We start from the raw sequence: 20097 nt of genomic DNA, 5'->3' as shown, positions 1-20097 counted from the left end.
GGTCACCTCCTGACATCATAACCTGAACTATTGGAATCCTACCAGCTTTTCCTTGCATGACTGTGAGCAGTGTCAAACTGATTGGCAAGGTCTGACCCAAAATCTTTCAGAGGTTTCAACTGAGTTCAAACAGTTCAGTCACTTCTGTGAGTAGCCGTCAAACACCTAGAAGATACTCAGATACTAACTCTCCTGCACATTAACCTAAGAAGGGAAGGTGCTTACAGTCATGAGGATAAAATGGGGAAAGAATCAAGTTCTTCTACAAATGCTAGAGCTAGTAATGCTAAGGGAGAGATAGTGAGGCAGAGATGCTCTCCTCCTTCAGGAACAGAATGACTGCTGTGCTCACCAGTTCCCCTATACCTCCACGTTCACTGCTGTCTACACGGAAGTGCAGTTTCCAGAGCTGCTGAGAATTAAGGGAAAATATCACAAACATTCTTTAGAATTCCACAGATCCAGATGTATGACTGGGCAAGCTGCTTTACCCTTCTGAGCCAATTTCTTCCTCTAAAATGGAGATAGTGGATACCATGTGTCACAGTGAAGCTCTTGGCACAAAGTGGGAATATACTTAATATAGTTCTTCCCATGATTTGGAACAGGGGATAGCCATAAAGGTTAGGTCTTTTCCCAGTCAATTCCCTGTCCATATCTGAGAGGCAGAAAGAAGGCTTTCAAATGAAGAAATGAAACTCTCAGTAAGGAAAATGTAAAATGTAGAGTAGGAAAAGCTCACATGATGAAAATATTTCAGGGCCTAGAGCAAAGCCATCAAAATTGAATGCTCTAGGAGAAATGGTGAACAGGCAGAAAGAGGGAAAGGCAGAAGAAGCAATGAAAATGCCATGTAAGAAAGCCTGTTTTCATGCAGGTCTGCTTGAGTGATGCTCTCCTGGTCCACAATGGCTGGCACACTATCTGAGAAAGAAAGTGATAAGATCTAAAAGAAGAGAGAAAAGGTAGACCACTAAGGAGAGAGGTATACTGGGTTTTCAGTAGGGAAAATGGGCCACAGAGCAAGCTCTCACCTTGAACAGGGAAGCAGAGAGAGCAATCCAGGCCGAAGAAGCTGCCAAAGGCACTGTTCCATGAGAGGTGGAGAGGACGGGGCAGAGCTGGGAAGCTGCAGGAAGCCCTAACTGCTGATGGACAGCCTTGTCAGAAACACCCACCTGGCTCAGGACAAGAAAAATGCACTGGGGAGGTGGAAAAAATCTAGTACCAAGGTGAGACTCCCAGGAAGCATCAGCAGGAGGCCTGAAAGGCATTTTAACCCTATTTTGAGACTTAGACACGGGAGCATGTCCAGTGCCACTCACTGGACATGCTCCCGTATTAGAGAGAAGAACGTATTAGAGAGAAGAACGGGACCCAAGTCTTTCCCATTCCAAAACTTAGCCTCATCCACCATCTCACACCACCTTCAGAAACCCTAAAATCAAATGCTTTAATGGCAGAAAAGAGTTCACTCTTGGGGCACAGGAAAATTATTGAGAGTGAAATCATTGAGCGCCTTTATATTTACAATTCACCAAACCCAGATTAAGATGATTGCAAAACTTAGAATCCTATTCTCACATCCCAAGTCCCCAGACCCTTCAGGAAAAGCCATCCTCCCAAGTCTCTCCTTTCTTTTTCCTCTACAGCTCTTCCCGAAAGGGAATGAGTTATCAAAGGATGCTAACCCCAGGGTGAATTTTCTATGATGGCCAAGAAAAGGAGGGTGGGGTGAGGCAAGGAATTGCCTTACACTGTCATCTGTGTAGAAGGCTGATTTGGGAATCCAAAAGTGAACATGTTATTCTTAACTCCATTCCCGACTCCTTGAGTCATTCTGACCACATCACTTAATCCCACTCATTCCACGGCCAACACCTTGGCTACAACAAGCCTCTGATTTTCCCCAGGCCTACCTACCTTAAAGGGTCAGAATGACCCTTGAAGAGACAGTGTCCTTCAAGTGTGTCAGCAATTCAGAAACTGACAGCTTCCAACATAGCTGGTGTGTTACTGAGTGTCTGTTGCCTTCTGAAGGAGTGGTAGTGTCACGAGACAGCAGGATTTCCTTGCCAATGTTGCTCCTACCCTCCTCCCCACAAGACTCTGCTCTGCCTCGCCCTGTCCCTGCCTAGGAAGACTTTGAGCCCAGGGGCCATGGCATTTAAGCACTGTCAGAGTTCCCACTTCAATTCCCACAGTGGTGCCAGTTCAGCATCTGTCATGATGACCCAGCCTGAACTGTATTTAGAAGCTTGGACGTGGCACCATGTTCCAACCCATCTCAGAGTGACAGGAGATTTCCTGAGCACCTGGGCTCGCGATTCAAGCACTCCTCCTCCCAGGGAATGGGGGGGTCAAAATGACTTTCCTCTGCTGGTCCGTTTCCTTCTTAGGATGGTGTCCTTCTGTTACAGGCCTCTTTTGAGTCAATCGCCATCAATGCTATTACACACTGCTGTCTAAAAATCCATACTTTTTATAAAGCTTGCAATACATGTCAGGGGAAAGACAGGAGAATAGGAAAGTCAGTCAGCAAATGAGTTTAGTACTCTGTTCATGCAGTCTTCTTACAAATATAAATTTCCCTGAAAACATATCCTGAGAGTGTTCAGAACCTAGCAGATATTGCCAGTGAAGAGAGAGAGCCTATCTATGTCACAACTCAGTGGAACAGTGTATATAGGAATTCACTTCATCTTCTTGGCAGCATTTATACCGGTCTTGAAAGCAGCATACCAGAGTCCCCCCAAAATTATAAGTTAGTTCTGGTTAGTGGTTAAAAATTAAGTCCATTTATTTACATATTAATATTACTCTCCACCCAGACAGGCAGACTGATAATTATATAACACTAGTCAGGTGAGCTGTAAGTCTTAAGGGTTACTGCACACAGAGCAGGTCTAGGCCCTCCATCTGATAGGTCACAGAAGAAAGAAAGGCTTTTCTCAATTGACCCCAAACTCTTTACCCCCACTGTCCCTAACCAGAGTTCCATGGAGAAACCCTGCCATTTAAAAAGCATCAGCATTTGGCCTCTCCCATTCCTGGGCAAGAACCCAACACTCTCAGAGAATGCGGTTTTAGGATCATGGCATCTAATCCATTCAAGGATTATTTTCCCCCCCTACTGTTCAGATGGGTGTGTTAATCATCACCTCTCTTTGTTCTGTAATAAATTCAACCCTGGCCTCTATGCATCACTGGAGTTTAAAGATGGCATTTTGACAGGTCAGATACTCGAGTCAATGGACCACCAACCAGTCAAAAATCTTTAAGTACTTTTAGGAACATGTGGAAGTAATTTTTTCCAAGAATTCACAAGTCTGGAGGATAAGATCTTATTGATGGCGTATGAGTGTTGTATATATTAAAGTATTACTTTATATACCATATTCTACACTTAATCAACATTGATTTAAGAGTGAAGGCAGATTTTCCTTTATATACCAAGTACTACACAAATGTTATCAAATGCAAATTACAATAAAGTATACAATATATAGCATCTTTAAAAAAGTAAGGCGAGTAAAACTATAAGTGAATGTGCAATGAATACATGTTTAAAATGCAAATGCTATAGGCTAGGAAATGTCATAGATATCAGAATATTTTATATGACTCTTGCTATACATGTACATTTAACTACAGTCATGGTTTGAGATGAATTTTTTTATAAAGAAAAAATTTATTATACAAAATATTGATTTCTAATTATTTAAATGAAGAAGTTACTAAAGTCAGTGGATAGGCTTTGGAGGCTTACGAGTCACTCAAAATGATAAGATAAATTTGCGAAAGCTTGTGTTTTTCTGGGGAGAGGCGGCATGGGATTTATGAGATTCTCAAAGGAACCTATGACTTTAAAAGGTCTTAAGGACCACACTGGTCTGATAGGTTTTCTTCAAGTGTAATAAACATCCATCTTTCCAAGCTCTCTTCTGCTGTAACAAAATGCGTTTTCCCTCAGCCAGATACTTACAATGAAAGAAATATTCAAAAGAATATGACACAGAATACTAATGGTACATCTCAACAAAAATATATTTTTATCTTTTTTATGAAGAATGAGGGGTTGTGTTTCTCCATGTAGCAGTGAATCTTAAAATGGCCACCTGAGACCATCTCACTTTCTCTTTATGATTCTTTATCTTCCATTGATCTTTATTTTAACTACACATACACGTATATATAAGTGGAGTAAGTTACAATCCATATTCATCTACTTACTTGGGGAAAGTAGATGAATGATAAATTACTTTTGAGTGAATGAAAACGTGGTTTTTCCTTTGGCCTTGCTGCTTTTACTCTGGCTCTCTTTTCCCCTGTCTCCCAGGAAAATATTAGTGGCACAGGAACCCCAAGCTCACCGGGGTCTTTCTCCTTACGTATGCCAAAAGTTTGCACCGCAAGTCTGCTGTTGTGGGACATGCAACCCAGTCCCCTTACCGGAGATGTGCTCTTAGGCAGTGGTCCCCGGATCTCAGAAGAAATCCCTCTACCTCATGACCTCTAAGGCAATGTCTGTGTCTGGCACTGGGGCTGAGAGGCAGCTCCCCAGGGAAAGCTGGACACAGTGAGTCAGTGAGGCTGCCCCCGGTAGGCCTGCCAAGGCTTTCCCAAAGGCTATGGCAACCGAGCCTGCCCATGAGAAGAACATTTTGGTGAGCTCAGATTGTTTGCTACCAAGAACCTCCTTGCCCTCACAGCTAAACATCTATTTTTACCACACTGTGACACTGCAGACTCTCTGTTGTCATTACAGTGAATAATAAATACAGTCAACTCGGCATGATTTGTCATTTTATGGTGAAAGGAACCCTGGATTCAGAATCAGAAGGTAGGCATGTTATTCCTGGTTTGGAATCAGGAAGCAGGAGGGTGAGTCCTGATTCCGACTCTACCTAGAGATGTGACCTTGAGGAACCATTCAACCCTGTGGCACCTCAGTTGACACATTTGTGAAAAGTGGAGAAGAAATCCTACTGCTTACCCAACTCAATGAGGCACCAGCAAAGCAGCAAAATGATGCAGATGACAGCATTTTGTAAATTATAAAGTGTCTCATGAATCTAAGTTATCAGCACTACATTTAATTCTTTAGCCCTCAGAGATTTCTCAATGTGCTCCCAATACCATGCTTAATCCATACTTGCTAAATCCATGCAGTACCCACTAGAGATGAGGAAACTGAGACTTGGGGAAGCAAAGTGGGGAAGTGAGAAGAGCTGTTTGCCGAGAGCCTGGATTACCTCCTCAATCTCATTCATGCCTCCCCCAGCAGCAGCACTTCATTCACTCTTGCTGAGCAACGATTGCCTCATCTTTAAAATGGAGATGTTAGCTGCTTGCTCCTGTGAGACAAAGATCTAGACAAAATGACCATCCCAGCATCTCTTTCCATGATCTGTGAATCTGCAAGACGTGAGCAAGGTCAAGAGTTATGTGCTGGAGGGTCTGTCAGCCAAGTGTGCTGCCCAGTGTGCTGACCAATGGACCCTATTTGTTCCTTTGGTTTCTGAAGCACAGCATCTGGCCATCTCCAGAGTGGTGACTCAATGAAGGATCACAGTACAGTCAGGGTCTCTATCATGCTAAGTGGCTTTTCCTACATTCTGATTCTCTGTTAAGAAACATATGTGGCCACTTTTCACTGATCAAGCAAAATAGCTCATTTTTATAATGGGCAGCCAGGTAACATCTTTAAAAGTCCAGCTTACAGTCTACACCAAGAGATTGGCTCTATCACATATCCTCTTACTTAGAGACCACTAGGCTGCAGGATAATTAGTATAACCAAATTGCTCTAATTATTATTAGCACAAGAAGGCTTTTCTCAACCCAATGGAAAATTGTTCTAGGGACTGCCCAGGGATTCTCAGACCAGCAGCAGAGCTGGCCTTCTGCTCCCTCCTAAAACAAAAGCTAGGCCCAAAGAAACATCGGGTTTTACATGAAGTTGCTCAACTTCTCTAGGGCCCAACCTGCTTGTCTCTTTTCCCCTCTGGGCCTCAGTGCAGCTCTTCTCTCAAAGCATACCTCACTTCGCCTTTACCCCACAGAGTCACTGTTATGGCAGGACTCAATGTTGACAACCTTTTTTCAACTCCACAAGGAAACACCTATTGAAAGATCTTGCTCTTGATCCCCATTTCTCAAAACGATCTTCTGAAACATGCTGCTTATTGCCTCAGAGGAAGTGACTTCTCTTCCTTCCAGAAAGACTCTACCATGGTTTGAGTTGTGATTACACATCTGAATTCAGTTCGTACAAGATAAATATTATTATTTAAAGGTAAATGTTCTGCTAACGCAGTCCTTAGGAGAAAGAATGTAACATGTTTCTTGTCACACTCTAAACTACCTGTGAAAGACCTCCTTCTTGTCATTATCTACAATTTAATTATGAGTCAGTGTGGTGTGAACCAGAAAAAAATACAGCCTCTTAGGAAGGGAGAGCAAATGAGTTTCAACACGCATGTCAACTCTAGCCATTTGAATGTGGCATTTGAGAGCCTGAAATTCAGAAGCATGAGGCCCAATCCAAACTCAAAGGAAAGAGTACCTACCAGATTGATTAGTCATGTCTTTCATGGACACAAGAGTAGGGAGTAGCAATATATGTGTTATATATTCATTTTCATATTATTTCTAAGATCTCCACTGGAATGCTGCTTTGCATAAATTGTCAAAATATCCTTCTTACCTGCTTTCAGGAAATAAAGTTTATTGTGTTATTGTTCGGATTTTATGTTATTCTTTCCAAGTGGCCCAGATTTTCAAGAGGCTTCTGAGAGGCCACTAATCTCTCCTCTCTAGAAATAAGGTCATCATGTTAGCAAACTTCCTCTGCTCTGACACAGTTGTGGTTTTAATGGAGAACTAATGTCTTCATCAGTATCTGTGCTATTTCACACTTCATTTCCTCCCCAACTCTTGGATGAAAACCATCCGGTCCTGGTGATTTACTTCGTGGGAGTTTCTTTCAGGTTTGTTGCCTTCTCCAGGGATGTCACACAAGCATTTTCAGGGCTCCAGTTGGGAAGCACCCAGCCTTGAAACATCAGTGTGTGATCAAGTCACTCACGAAAGCCAATGTCCTTTGCAGGGACCTAGCCGTGAGGCCCTTGAGTCTGAGGATAAGAGAAGCAGCTGCTGCTTTTCCTGCCTTTCTGTCAGCACTGGTTCAATGGTCAAGGTGGTCCAGATTGCCAGGACCCCAAGAACTGGGAACACATGGGAGGGAAACACAGACACTCTGAACTCAGGATCCACTATTCAGGTTGTCTCTGGATCTCTCAGTGAGTTTCACAAAAATCTCAAAACAGCCTTAAAGCAAGAATAGTCTTAAACTTCTTTTATATGCTCCATAGTTGTAGCCATCACCCAATCCAGATTCTCCAAGACAGTACTTATTTCCCTTCTGTGGTCCTCAAGACATATTTGCATTTAAAATAACCTATCTCCTACTGTCTGGCATGAAACAACAAGCTCCTAGCATGGACACACAAAAAATACGTTACTTTTAACTTGATTAAATTCTGGCTACATGACACACCTAGAGAAGCAAATAGGGAGGGTGAAGGAAGAAATTATAAAAGACTGCTCTTCAGGGGCAGAAGGCGCCTCTCTTCATGGTAATAGTCATATACTCTCAGGGTCTAGGCATATGTGACTTGCGAAGGAGAGATTTCTCTGCTGCTTTGAGGCCTCTGGCTTCATCGGGGCAGGCTCTTGTCTGACTTGTGCTCCACCGAGAGGGGACAAAGACAGGATTGAGGATGCAGGACCCAAGATGAAGCCAGCTCATGCTGAGCCAAGACTCACTGACGTAAAGAGGAGCTCTTTTTTCATGCATCCTTGGGGAGAGGCCACATGATGTGGTCTCATCTTTGGCCTTAAACATAGTTTAGATGAGGACAAGAGCCATGTTAGACCATTAAAGTATCTCCCAAAAGCAGATGAAGAAAATATATAAGCACTTTCCCTGAGTGCAACCTCCAAGTACAGGGCCAGGCTGAGGCCTCCCCAGAGAAGCTGTTGCAGTGGTGCTGGATGAGGTGCCTGACCTCTCACGTGGTTTTGTTTTTGCTATTCTGTTTCTCAAATGAACATCTGATATTCATACCTTGTAAGTATAGGTCTTTACTGTTCTCCAATAGGAAAGCTTAACTCACAATGTCAGCTATATTCCAAAGACCATCACAAACGAGGAAGAAAAAAAAAACAGCTTCAGTTCTCAAGCTTGCCAGCATGAAAGCACAATATGCATCACATTTCTCACTGGAGGATCAGGTGAGTCAGTCCAAATATCAGCACATGATCTGTGTTCCTTACCAAATGGGGCAGTGATGATAAAAGAAAAAAGTCCAACACGCCACTGTTCACTCTGAAAAGACACTGGCATTTTCTGCCCCCCAAAGAGCAATGCACAAGAACAATTTTCATACTACAACAAATTTAAAGTTTTAAGAACAGATAGAATCATTACACAATTCAGATGCCACGTAGCTATCTATAAAAAGAACAGGATACTCCAGAAAACGAACTACAAACGATGACTACATCCTTAATGTCATAAAATACCTGGCTTGAAATAAATTTCCCTGACACGAGAAAAAACGTGTATCAACGATTAGAAATGTTCAAACTCCAACTGTCACAAGGATAGCAAAATCATGAGAAAGGAGTTTCCCTCCTAATGTAAAGACATTTCCCCTAATTGGCTCAGCATTCTAAATTTTTGGAATACACAGGTAGCAGCTAACATGCAATTCCCATAATTAGAAGCAAAGAAATCGGTTCTGAGCCCAGGGCAGGGGAGGTGGGAGATCTGTGAAGTTCCAGTCCCTGGTCCTTCCTCTTTTGTTGGCAAGGTGTCCAAATGGTTCTTGAGTTCTCCTTGGCAATCATGAAAGGTCATCTGCCACAACCACAGTGCCTTTTACTATTTTGCCTTGTGCCCTTGGTTGCAACATCCCATTGTTCCTGATACCAGGTGGCAAAACCTAAAGGTCACCATTAACCTGGGCCAAAATTGCTTGCTCCCATATCTGCCAATTCGCACCACACACTCGAAAGGTCACTAACTTGATGTTAGTATCCTAGACCATATGGGCCCTACTGCTTCTCCACAGCTATAGCCCCAACAAAGTTATGTCCCTTCCCTGTGGTATCCCTGTGCAAGGGTGGGAGGGCCCTGTTCCTGCCAGTATTCAAAATCTGAATGTGACTCTCTATCAGTGTCTTCAACTTGCAGGAATGCAGGGCTGCTGTGGAAGATGATGTAAGTACACTTGACCCTTGAACACCAAGGGTTTGAACTCTGCAGGTCCACTTACACATAGATCTTCTTTTGCCTTCACCATTCCTGAGACAGCAAAACCAACCCTCCTCTTCCTCCTCCTCTTCAGCTACTCAACGTGAAGACAATAAGGATGAAGATCCTTGATGATCCACTGCCACTTAATGTATAGTACATGTATTTTCTCTTCCATGTGATTTTCTTAACATTTTCTTTTCTCTAGCTTACCTTATTGTAAGAATATAGTATATAATACACACACACACACACAAAATATGTGTTCACCAGTTGTTTATGTTATTGATAAGGCTTCCAGTCAACAGTAGGCTATAGCAGTTAAATTTTGGGAAAATCAAAAGTCATATAGAGATTTTTGGCTACACAGAGAGTTGGCACCCCAACCCTCACGTTCTTCAAGGGTCAATAATATAGAAATGAAAATTTAGAAAAAAAATAATTTTCTGCCCTTAAAATCAACCATGTCTTCAGATTCAAACCAAGACTCTAAATTCTCAATTATTTTAAGTGTGGGTTCGCGTCTCACTCAGTGTCCTCACTGAGCATCAGCAGTCTTACACCCACTTTTTTTAAAAGGCATTTTACAATCCTGGGCCAACCATCAGTTCCCGATGTCTAATACCTCCCTCTCTTGGGCAATCTGCCCTAATATAGCCCTAAACACCTACAGATGCCCAGACTAGTCACCCGCGTAAAGTATGGCTGAACCTCCCAAGTGGGCTAGCCATAACAGATTTGAGCAGTAGAATAATGGTGACTTTTTGGCTCAGAACGCTGACTTTTTTCCTTGGCCAAAAAAACTACACTAGGATCCACAAGAGACAGAAATCAAGTGTTTATTTTACATGAAATTCTGCTATCTCAGAAAATGAAGCACAGGAAGCCACCAGGAAAAACTGTCATCAGCCAAGGACCTTTAGCACTTGAAAAAATGGTGTATCCCATATTTAGACCAAGCCTCTTAACACAGAATAAAAATAGGAAAGGATGGCTTGAGGAAAGAGAGGCGCTTCATGTTTTTTAAATATATAAACTCAATACTGACATTTTTCCATGTTGCCAAAAACTAGTTTCTGGGAAAAGAAAAAAAAAAAAAAAAAAAAAAAAGCTATGGCCAGCTAACAATATTGTATTTAAGATTTGCTTTTGTGACTAAATTAATTAAGGCCATTGGTAGTTATTCAGACTAATGATTATTTTTTTTGTTGTCCTCTGAACCTAACCCTCATAAATGAGTCACTAGAGTTTAATTTATTCTAAATTCTTTTTTATTTTAACCTTTATAACACCTGATTTAGTCAATCTACCAAATATAAAATACAACATATAGTATAAACACAAAATATAATATACAAATAAGAAGAGATAGATAAAATCTTAGCAAATTTGGACTGCTCTACATCCCCAAGAGAAACAGGGGATCTCCACTGTTCTACTCATTCCCACCTTCCCACTCTGGTCCTTGGGACCCTCAGAGCCTCCCTCCACTTAGAAAGAAAGGTAAGAAAGACTTCTTCAAAGTTCCAATTATAAAACACATTTTAAAGTGAAGTGTCATTATTTCACAGCTCACACAATAATATTTCAGATGGGCAGGAATGGAAGTGAGATGAGGAAGGCCATGTGCCCATAATATGTTTGTTACACATATGCGAATTATCTGAAACCCGTGTCTTCATAACCCAGCACCAACAGTTTATACACAGCGTTGTTCCAAATTTTTTGTTTAAGTTTATTGGTTTCCACTCTCAAGGAACTCAACAGGCCTCTTCACTACACAACATTTTTGGATGAATAGTCTTTTGGCCCCTACAAAGGTAGGCATTGTTTCAGCAGACCTGAGTTCCTTTTAATAAACAGTCTGAAATGAACAGTCAGGGAGTTGTCTTTACTTGGAGAGGGAGTGAACTTAATGGGAATATGTAAGCTATCTATAGTGCCCTTTGCCTACCCTTCTAAGTTCTTATAATCAGACCAGACCAAATAAAGCCAAGGTTCTATCCCTCAAGAATTGTCACATGACAGTCAGGTGGTCATGGGAGAAACAAATCTTCACATGGAGAAGCATGATTCTCAAGAGCTACTTTCCAGTGGGCTGTCAAAGCCTTCTTCTTCCCCAACATGCAATCAAATAAAACTGTAATAGGAAGACCAAACATCACAAATCAACAGTCAGATGGACCTCTGGAGACCAAGGAATGCTAAGGAGTTTCCCTGTTTGGCTGGGCAAAGCAAGGATCAAAGGAAGCTTGGAGTGGGTGCAATATCACAGCCCTGGAACAGAGGTCAGGTATTTGGCCTTTTCCTGGCTTCCAATGATATTGAATACAACAGATAAATTAAGATCAAGGCACAAGGCAGTTCTAAAAGCACCAGCCTGTCCCCGGGAGATCTCAGGAGCAGAGTCACCATGAGCCAGATCTTATCCTTACTTGGAAGAATGCCTGTCAACTTGAGGGTGGATTACATACAACAATGTCTAATCAAAAGCCCTACAACATGATCATAGAAGGAGGCAAACTCATCAAGAGCATTCACTTGGCCAGGGAAGAGATCCTAATTCAGGCACAGGCCAAAGTCAATGAAGTTCACTATGCTCCAGCTCCCGATTAAGCATATGTGTGTGGAGAGATGATTTTCCAAAATAGCAAGGGAGCTCAAGCGCTTACAGGAAAATCTGACCCTTTAACTTAAGGCAAGAATGGCCTACCAGCAAATCTCAAAGACAGGAAATATCTCTGGGATTAATAACTCAAACAGATATTCATTTTAGGTTGGGGGATTTCCCTAGTCCAACTGTTGGTGTCTACGACTGATGCACACAGTCATCCCAGCTGGAAGCGCTGCATGATTTTATAGGCCATTGTTCAGTATATCCCTCAAGTTCCTCCAGCGCCTATCCCCATGACAGAGAGGGAAGAGTTTCAAGCACTTCCTTGGCTGGAAGAATTACAATATATCAAGCTTCAGGCTTTATCAGGCCCAAGAGTGAGACCCACGAAGGGAGTATGAAGAACGTAAACCACCTTTCCAGACTTCCCGGGCGGCATAGAAGTCACCTACAATATCACTTGAGGGTTGCCAGGAAGGCCTCCCTTTACTTTTCTCTGACATGGGCTTTTAAATATACAGAAGCTTCCTTCTTAAAGGCTATCTGGCCTTTAAATATGAACAATGTGATTAAAAAAAAAAAAGTTGTTGAGGAAAAGTGAACTCTGAAACTGCTATAGTGATTTTGCTTGTACAAGGGAAACTGCAGAAACACCCAGGGTTATAAGATTAAGCTAACACAGAAAAACTGTATACTTACACAGTCAATATCTCATTGTATCTCCCATCTTACATATCCCAAAGCAGTTGGGGTTGTTCCAGAAAACCAATCAATCAATGAATAATTACTAAGCACATACAATGGCGGATGTTAATAAGAATAATTCAGGGCCCTGCTCCCAAGGCACTTACATTCTAGTGTGTAGATAGTGTGGAAATATAAAACTGCTCAGCCAGAAAAAAACCCTGGCATGCTTTTCTGCTAGGCAAGTCTCTTTTTGCTAGAGTCTAGAAAAAGAGCTCTCAGAGCAATTTTACAAAGAGTAAGAACTCCCTGCTCTAGCACCATTAGAAAGTGTAAAAAGGCAGAAAATTACATAAGGTCATCCTCTTCTGTTTCGATTTCCTGATCATATTCTAGGCTTCATGGAGTGCTTGTGTCCAGAAATTTAGTAAGATCCAAGAATTAGTTACAACATCCCACTCTTCCCTACGTGTGTCTTATGAAGATCTATAGTTCAGGTATAAAAGATCATCTACCAAATAGTTCACCCTTCCAGGCAAGGTAAATGAGCACAGTCTATCATAGGTCTTCAAAGACCACTCCTCCTAATGGCTATGAGCTGTGGGTCATGCCTGGCTTCTCCATCCATAACCCCCTCACATCTCTAATGAACAGGATTAATGCCCCATATAAAAGAGGCCCCAGAAAGTGGTCCTCACCCTTCTGCTACATGGGGACACAGCTAGAAGGTGCTATCTATGAATCAGGAAGCAGGCCCTCACCAGACAGCAAATCCCAAATCTTCCAGCACCTTGATCTTGGACTTCCCAGCATCCAGAACTGTTAGAATCAAATGTCTGTTTACAAGCTACTCCATTCATGGTTTTTTTTTTTTATAGCAGTCTGAACAGGCTAAGACTTGAATTGGAGCTTAAATTAGGCAAAAAAAGAATACTAGTAATAGATATCAGGACAAATGGTAAAATTTAAATACCAACTGGGTTAAATAAGAGATTATATCAATGCATGAGTGTCCAATTTACTAACAAATAGTTCAGAAAAAAATTAGGTATTTGTGTATAAAGGTTTATACACAAACACACACAGAGATGGCAAATGGAGCAAAATAGAAACAATTTGTGAGACTGTGTGCAGGCTATACTGGCAGGAGTTCCTTGTAATAGTTACTGTCTATAAACTTAAAATTACATTAGAATTAAAAGTTAAAGAATATTTAATCATTTTGGAAAATCATCCCAACAAATTTGAAAAAATAACCACATCATCGGAGAGCTGAAAGATATTGATAGTCTTCAAAAAATATATTAAATCCACTGACACTTCAAGATTACGGAAGTCACAACAAAAGAAACTTCAGCCTAACAAAGTGAAGTTTCCAAATGGGTTCTCTAGTTCCTGCCTACTTCCATTCCTATGAGAAATTCAGAAAATTATACATGGCTACTGAATGTTATATTTAACCAATTATTGTAATATTGGGTAAAATTCAAACTATTGTGGAACAATGAAAACAACTGAACATTGAAAACACAACCACGTACTTGACAATAATCAAGGAATAAGAAGGAAATGAAGAATTTAGTCAGTGTTGGACCAATCCAATGAGGCTCAGACCCTCCTCTTTTAACTTAGAGTAATCCCTTGGCCCACTGTGCTACCCCAAATCCAGGAGTTTCAGTTTCTCTAGGGTAGGGCCATGACTGGAGTGAGGAGGGCAAGGCACTAGACTGAGAGTGAAAAATTTGAGGGAGCACCAAAAAAATCCATCAAGATAAATAATATTTCCATGCAATATAGAGAGAGAGAGAGACAGAGTTGCACTCTTGTTGCCCAGGCTGAAGTGCAATGGTGCGATCTCTGCTCACCACAACCTCTGCCTCCTGGGTTCAGGCAATTCTCCTGCCTCAGACTCCTGAGTAGCTGGGATTACAGGCATGTGCCATCACACCTGGCTAATTTTGTACTTTTAGTAGATACATGGTTTCTCCATGTTGGTCAGGCTGGTCTCGAACTCCCAACCTCAAGTGATCCACCTGCCTCAGCCTCCCAAAGTGCTAGGATTACAGGCATGTGTCCCCATGCCCAGCCTCAACGCAATATTTTTAAAAATTAAAATTAATGCAAAAATTGGTGATGAATAAAATTATCAAAATATTTAATAAAATAAAGATAGTGCTATGGACTGCATGTTTGTGTCCCCCCAAAGGTCATATGTCAAAACCCTAACCTCCAATTCAGCAGGTTTTGAAGATGGGACTTTTGGGGAGGTGATTCGGATTCGATGAAGTCATAAGGGTAGGACTTAGTCCAATGGGATCAGTGCCCTCTCTCTTACAATAAGAGGCACCAGAGAGTTTGTTCTTCTTTCTACTATGTGAGTGGCCATCTGCAAATCAGGAAGAGAGCTCTCACCAGGGCCCAACCCTGCTGTACCTTGACCTGGGACTTTAGCCTCCAGAGCAGTGGGAAATAAATTTCTATTATTTAAATCTTCCCATCTACGGTATTTTGCTATGGCAACCTGAACAGACAAAAACAGACAGGATCAGTATTCCTGATTTTTCCTTTTGCTTCGGGTTCCAATATCACTCCAATGTTTTGATGTTTAGTTCAGCATAGATTTTTTACATTAATTTTGAATTTTTAAAATACTGCACTAAATATCATTTATCTTGATTAGTGATATAATTTTTGCCTTACCCTAGTCCTGGCCCTACCCTAGCAAATACAGTCTAGAACTCCATTACCACCACATCATCCTTCCCTATTCTCACCAGCCCCACCTCCCATCTCTCAGAGAAGTAGCTAAATCCTCATGGTTCCTGGGACTGCATTTCACACTGTGAAATGCAGTCTTACCTTATTAGGCATATTGAGATGCTCACCAATTCCTACTGACTCTATCTGGTCACTACCTCCTCTGCTCTCTGATGGCCTGGTTCACAAGAAGAAGAATATTAAATAGCTGTCTCACCCTAGAAGGAGCAAAGACAGAGGCTGGAATAGTAAATGAGAAGGAAGATTGATAAAGGATAGGTAGAGGACCATGCTTAGTGTTCCAGTATCATAAATACTAATTAATAGGGAGGCTCTTTAATTTGGGGAGAAAATTCCTTACTGGTCACCAGAAGGATAATAATAATATATATGTATATTGTGTGCGGGGGTGTGTGTGTGTGTGAAGTTAAATGTATGCTCTGATAACATTCCTTGTGGGAGAAGGCAGAAATTAAGAATAAAGGAAAAAAGGGAATGTGGAATACAGTGGGAAAGGTCAACAATTAAGGCCTCCTCTGCACCAGGAACTGTGCTAGATACTTCCCACATTACCTCACTGAATCCTCCCAACTATGAATGCTGGGCTGTGGAGGATACACTCTGACCCATGCCAGAAAGCCTTCAGGCGAATAAGAGTATTTATTTATAGACATCTGTGAGAGAGACCATCAGATCTCCTTTGGAAGGCAGACAGTTGTGTTCTGCCAGGTGTTCAAGGCTTCTGCATCCGAACATGAAATGTACAAGGTGTCTCGGGCCTGAGAGATGATGGCCTTTCATATTTCCAGTACCTAACCTCTGTCAGCACTGCGGGGGCTCCAGTCTGTAGCTGGAAAACACACCAGCCCTGCCAAGCTCAGCTGAGCCTTCCCTGGAGTTACTGCCTCGCAGCACCTGTTTCATTACTATTGTGTTTTCCCTAAAACCACCTTAACACTCTGAGCACTAGAAAAATATAGAGCTTTATTCTCCAGAACAGAGTTGGTCCTACTCCACCCCCCTAACTCATCATTGTTAATTAGTGAATGAACTCAGTTTAGGGAGCAAGGGGAGCTATTATACATACACCCAATGAGAAAGAGATGAAATCTGACTTCAAAATCAGAATAAGCAGAAATGTCTGCAATAAATTCAGTACATCCAAAGATGCTCTGGTTAAACTAATTAGGAGACAATTCCTCCTCCTTATACAGACACCTGGAATATATTACCTTGGGGTGGAGCAAAGAGGCATGTTTCCTATGGCTTCCCGGAGGGAAGCCCTAGACTGAGACCAGCTTCTCTGAATCTCTCCTGCACTCCAAGAAAAGGCCCAGCAATTTGGAGATTGGCAAGACAACTGCAGGGCTAGCTGAAGAATCCCTGGAGCAAAACAAAACTGGAAAAGAAAGAGAAAAAAAAAAGAGAGAGAGAGAAAAAGAGAAAAAGAAAAGGCAGAGCAAGGAAGCCTGGCAGAACTCTGCGGTTTATGTGAGGTGGGATGGGGGACCCCCTGGCCATTTCTGCCTCTGCTTTTGGCAGCCTCTTCATCTTGCTGTGTTTATGGGCCTGACGTGACTTTCCACCCAAGTACATCCCCTAGGCTTGCACTGGAAAACTTGCCACCTTCTGCCCAGTTCAGGTTTCATCTGATTCACACCAGGAAGCTCTAGTTTCCAAAACCCCATGCATTTTTGCAGCTGAATGGAAACAACTGGATGCAAATCGGTCCTAGAAAACACCTGCAGCTCTTCACTGCCCTTGCACCTTCAGCTAACCTTTGACGCGAATGAATGGGTGGCCAGACTCAGTGGCTGAGCTTCTCCAGGTTTGGCGTCCATAGCTGCCAGTTTCCCAGGACCACAGAAGAGGGGGCCAGTTCTAAAACGTACTAAAGTTTACACAGCACAATTGGGTGACCAGGATGCCAAACTGGAGAATGAGAGGAAGGGCTGCAGGGAAGGCCTGCCAGGGTAGGAAGCGAAATGTTTAATTTTTAGGAGATGACACAGCCTCCCAGGCAGGCTATTGAGTGAGCCGGCAGAGTCTCCCTCCGGATCAGGGCTTCATATTGGAAAGTCCAGCTGGTGTGAGGAAACAGGAACAAGTGGCCACTCTGACTCAATCATCCCCAGTATTTGCTACTTGTTGCTTTGAAGGGAGGAGGGAGGGCAGACCCGAGGTCTGGTCAACACAGCAGTGGCTCAAAGTGCAATTTAATCATCCTGGACTTGAACCAATCCATCCTGTTGGTGTGAGGAAGGAGCAATTTGTTACTGCTGCTGTCATCGACACTGGGCGGCCATGGCCAGAGATCTTCAGGCAGCAGCAGCAGTAGGACAGGCTGGGGAGCAAAAGAAGGGGGTCGCAGTTGTGCTGGGCTGTAGGGACCACGGGAGAGTGGTAGCCCCCAAGGACTGGGAATTTATACAAGGTCCTCCTTCATCCAGGCCCTGCTGTAGGAAACCTGGTGGGAATTGAGAGACTGGAAATGATTTCCTGGCTCCCCCTTCCTAACTCTGGCTCTGCTCCATACTCTGTCCATATTCTGCAGAGACACCCATCACCCCGTTTTACATTTGTCTGGTTACGTATCTGTCTTCTTAAGAACAGAGAATGGTGTTTATTCATCTTTGTACCTCCCAACACCTAGTACCATGTTTGTTGAATAAGTAAATCAACTATTGCTATGATGAGAGTGTGGTTCACTCTCTCCACTGAAATTAAGCATGTACTCTTCACAGTCCCAATGTTTGCAAAGTACTGCAGGGGAAAAGGCAGCCATCTTCCCTGGGGAAAAGGAGCATTACTCAAAGTGCACGGGGGGAAAGGAGATATCAGAAGAATGCCCCAATTACTGTGTAATCTTCAGGTTCCTAGGCCCTTCCTCTGACTCTCTGAGGGAGAAGCTTGATGATGGAGGCCAAAAAGGGACCAGATGTTTCATCTCACTAGATCCCCTTATTTTACATGTGAATCCCGAAACCTAGGGAAGAAAAGTGATTTGCTCAAAATTTCCTATCTAGTACTAGCAGAGCTGGGAGTATCATATGCCTAACCCCTTTCTTTCCCACTATAAGCTGAGTCACTTCCATGAACATCTCCTTAGTACCTGCCACCTGGGAGACTCTCTGGTAAGCTCTGAGGGGAATGCAAAAATGATAAAGGTATAATCCCTGCCCTCAAGTTATGTACAGTCCAAGTGCTCAGTTAAGACCCCGGCTCCTATAATCAACACAGACTATGGTGGTCATGGTGAAGCAAATGACAATGGCTTTGGACCTTCTACAACCCAACATATGAATGTTTACAGAAGAACTTTTTAAGTTACAGTCAGCTTCTACTTTTTCAGATGATCTATAAGAAGTGAATCAGGATTAACATTTATATCATGAGGATATGCCAATTTTTCAAAAGTTCTAGCACGTTAAACCCAAGTCCTAGACAACAACATTTCTTTCTTCTATGAGGACAGAGTTATACAAAAGCCACATTCATTTTTTGTAGAACTCTAAGGAAGACTGTATAAAGGTCAATTATTACAGATCAACATTGCTAAAAAATTTGGCTACGGAAGCTCACAATTTGTTCCAATATCAGATAAATAAAAAGTTGACTATAGCGTTTTTAGGTAAACCCTAAAAACAGCCTTCAAATTCTGGTTGCCTACATGACCTCAAATGGTACCGCCATTTCCTCAGTGCATAAGGACAATTCAGATGATGATAAGGGTAACTATCATCACTTCTCCCAGAAGTAAGACAGGCTACTTACTCTTGTCTCTGTGGCCAAAAGGAACCATCAGCACTCCATTCAGTGTTTAAATGACAGTGATGCTTTGTTCCAAAGCCTCAAAATATCCTGGATGGACAAGTGGAGAACTGATAAGGCTTCATGAACTTCAGTGAGCCACGTCACTACCTCCAATCAATTATGAAATACTGGTGCATCGTATCAAAGTGCTCTCAAAAATGGCCAAACCAAGTGCTAAATTTTCATGTCCCCATAAAGTGTAACCTCTAGGATTTAAGGGACTCTCTCTGCCCCTTTACACGGTTTCCTCACCCTATTGGTTTATTTAGCTATACAATGAAGACTTCAGTAGGAATTTAGAAAATCGATGCCAATGATGATCTTTGGAAAAATATCAATCATGAACACTGACTATTCAGGTAAGTGTATTAATGTAGAAATGGTTATTACATAATTAAATTACAAGTTGGTAGGAGAGATCTTAAAAGCAGAACTAGTTCATGACAACCCCGCAGTTCCATTAAAATCAAAACTTTCAGCTGGGTATGGTGGCTCACGTTTGTAGTCCCAGCACTTTGGGAGGCTGAGATGGGTGGATCACAAGGTTAGGAGATGGAGACCATCCTGGCCAACATGGTGAAACCTGTCTCTACTAAAAATACAAAAACTGGCTGGGCTTGATGGTGCAGTGCCTGTAGTTCCAGTTACTCAGGAGGCTGAGGCAGGGGGATCAGTTGAACACGGGAAGCAGAGGTTGCAGTGAGCCAAGATTATGCCACTGCACTGTAGCCTTGCGACAGAGTGAGACTCCGTCTCAAAAAAACAAAAACAAAAACAAAAAACTAAAACTTTCCAGAAAAAAGAGAAGAACAAAACTTCTAAGGAATCCGCTTTTCAGAAAGATGGTATATTTTGAAAATGGAGATAAGAAACAAGTCACTTTCAAAAGTTTATCATTCAGGTCAGG

General features: G+C 42.2%; 1 protein-coding gene across 2 annotated transcripts in view; it reads right to left on the bottom strand.

Annotated features, from left to right (window-relative positions):
* The window catches only part of TBX15 (T-box transcription factor 15), a 107285-nt gene that overhangs the window by 61833 nt on the left and 25355 nt on the right, over nt 1-20097 (bottom strand). Inside the window, exon 1 of one of the 2 annotated variants that reach the window (XM_032249590.1) lies at nt 1924-9530. The exons of the other annotated variant lie outside the window; for it this stretch is intronic. The gene's annotated coding sequence lies outside the window, so the exon portion shown is untranslated. Of the gene's footprint in view, nt 1-1923; nt 9531-20097 lie in introns of those variants that run through there. 2 annotated transcript variants of the gene reach the window in all.

This window comes from Sapajus apella, unplaced genomic scaffold (genome assembly GCF_009761245.1).
Source record: "Sapajus apella isolate SASKATOON/1434 unplaced genomic scaffold, GSC_monkey_1.0 scaffold69, whole genome shotgun sequence".
Lineage (NCBI taxonomy): Eukaryota > Metazoa > Chordata > Mammalia > Primates > Cebidae > Sapajus > Sapajus apella.
This window is presented reverse-complemented; position numbering and strand designations above follow the sequence as displayed.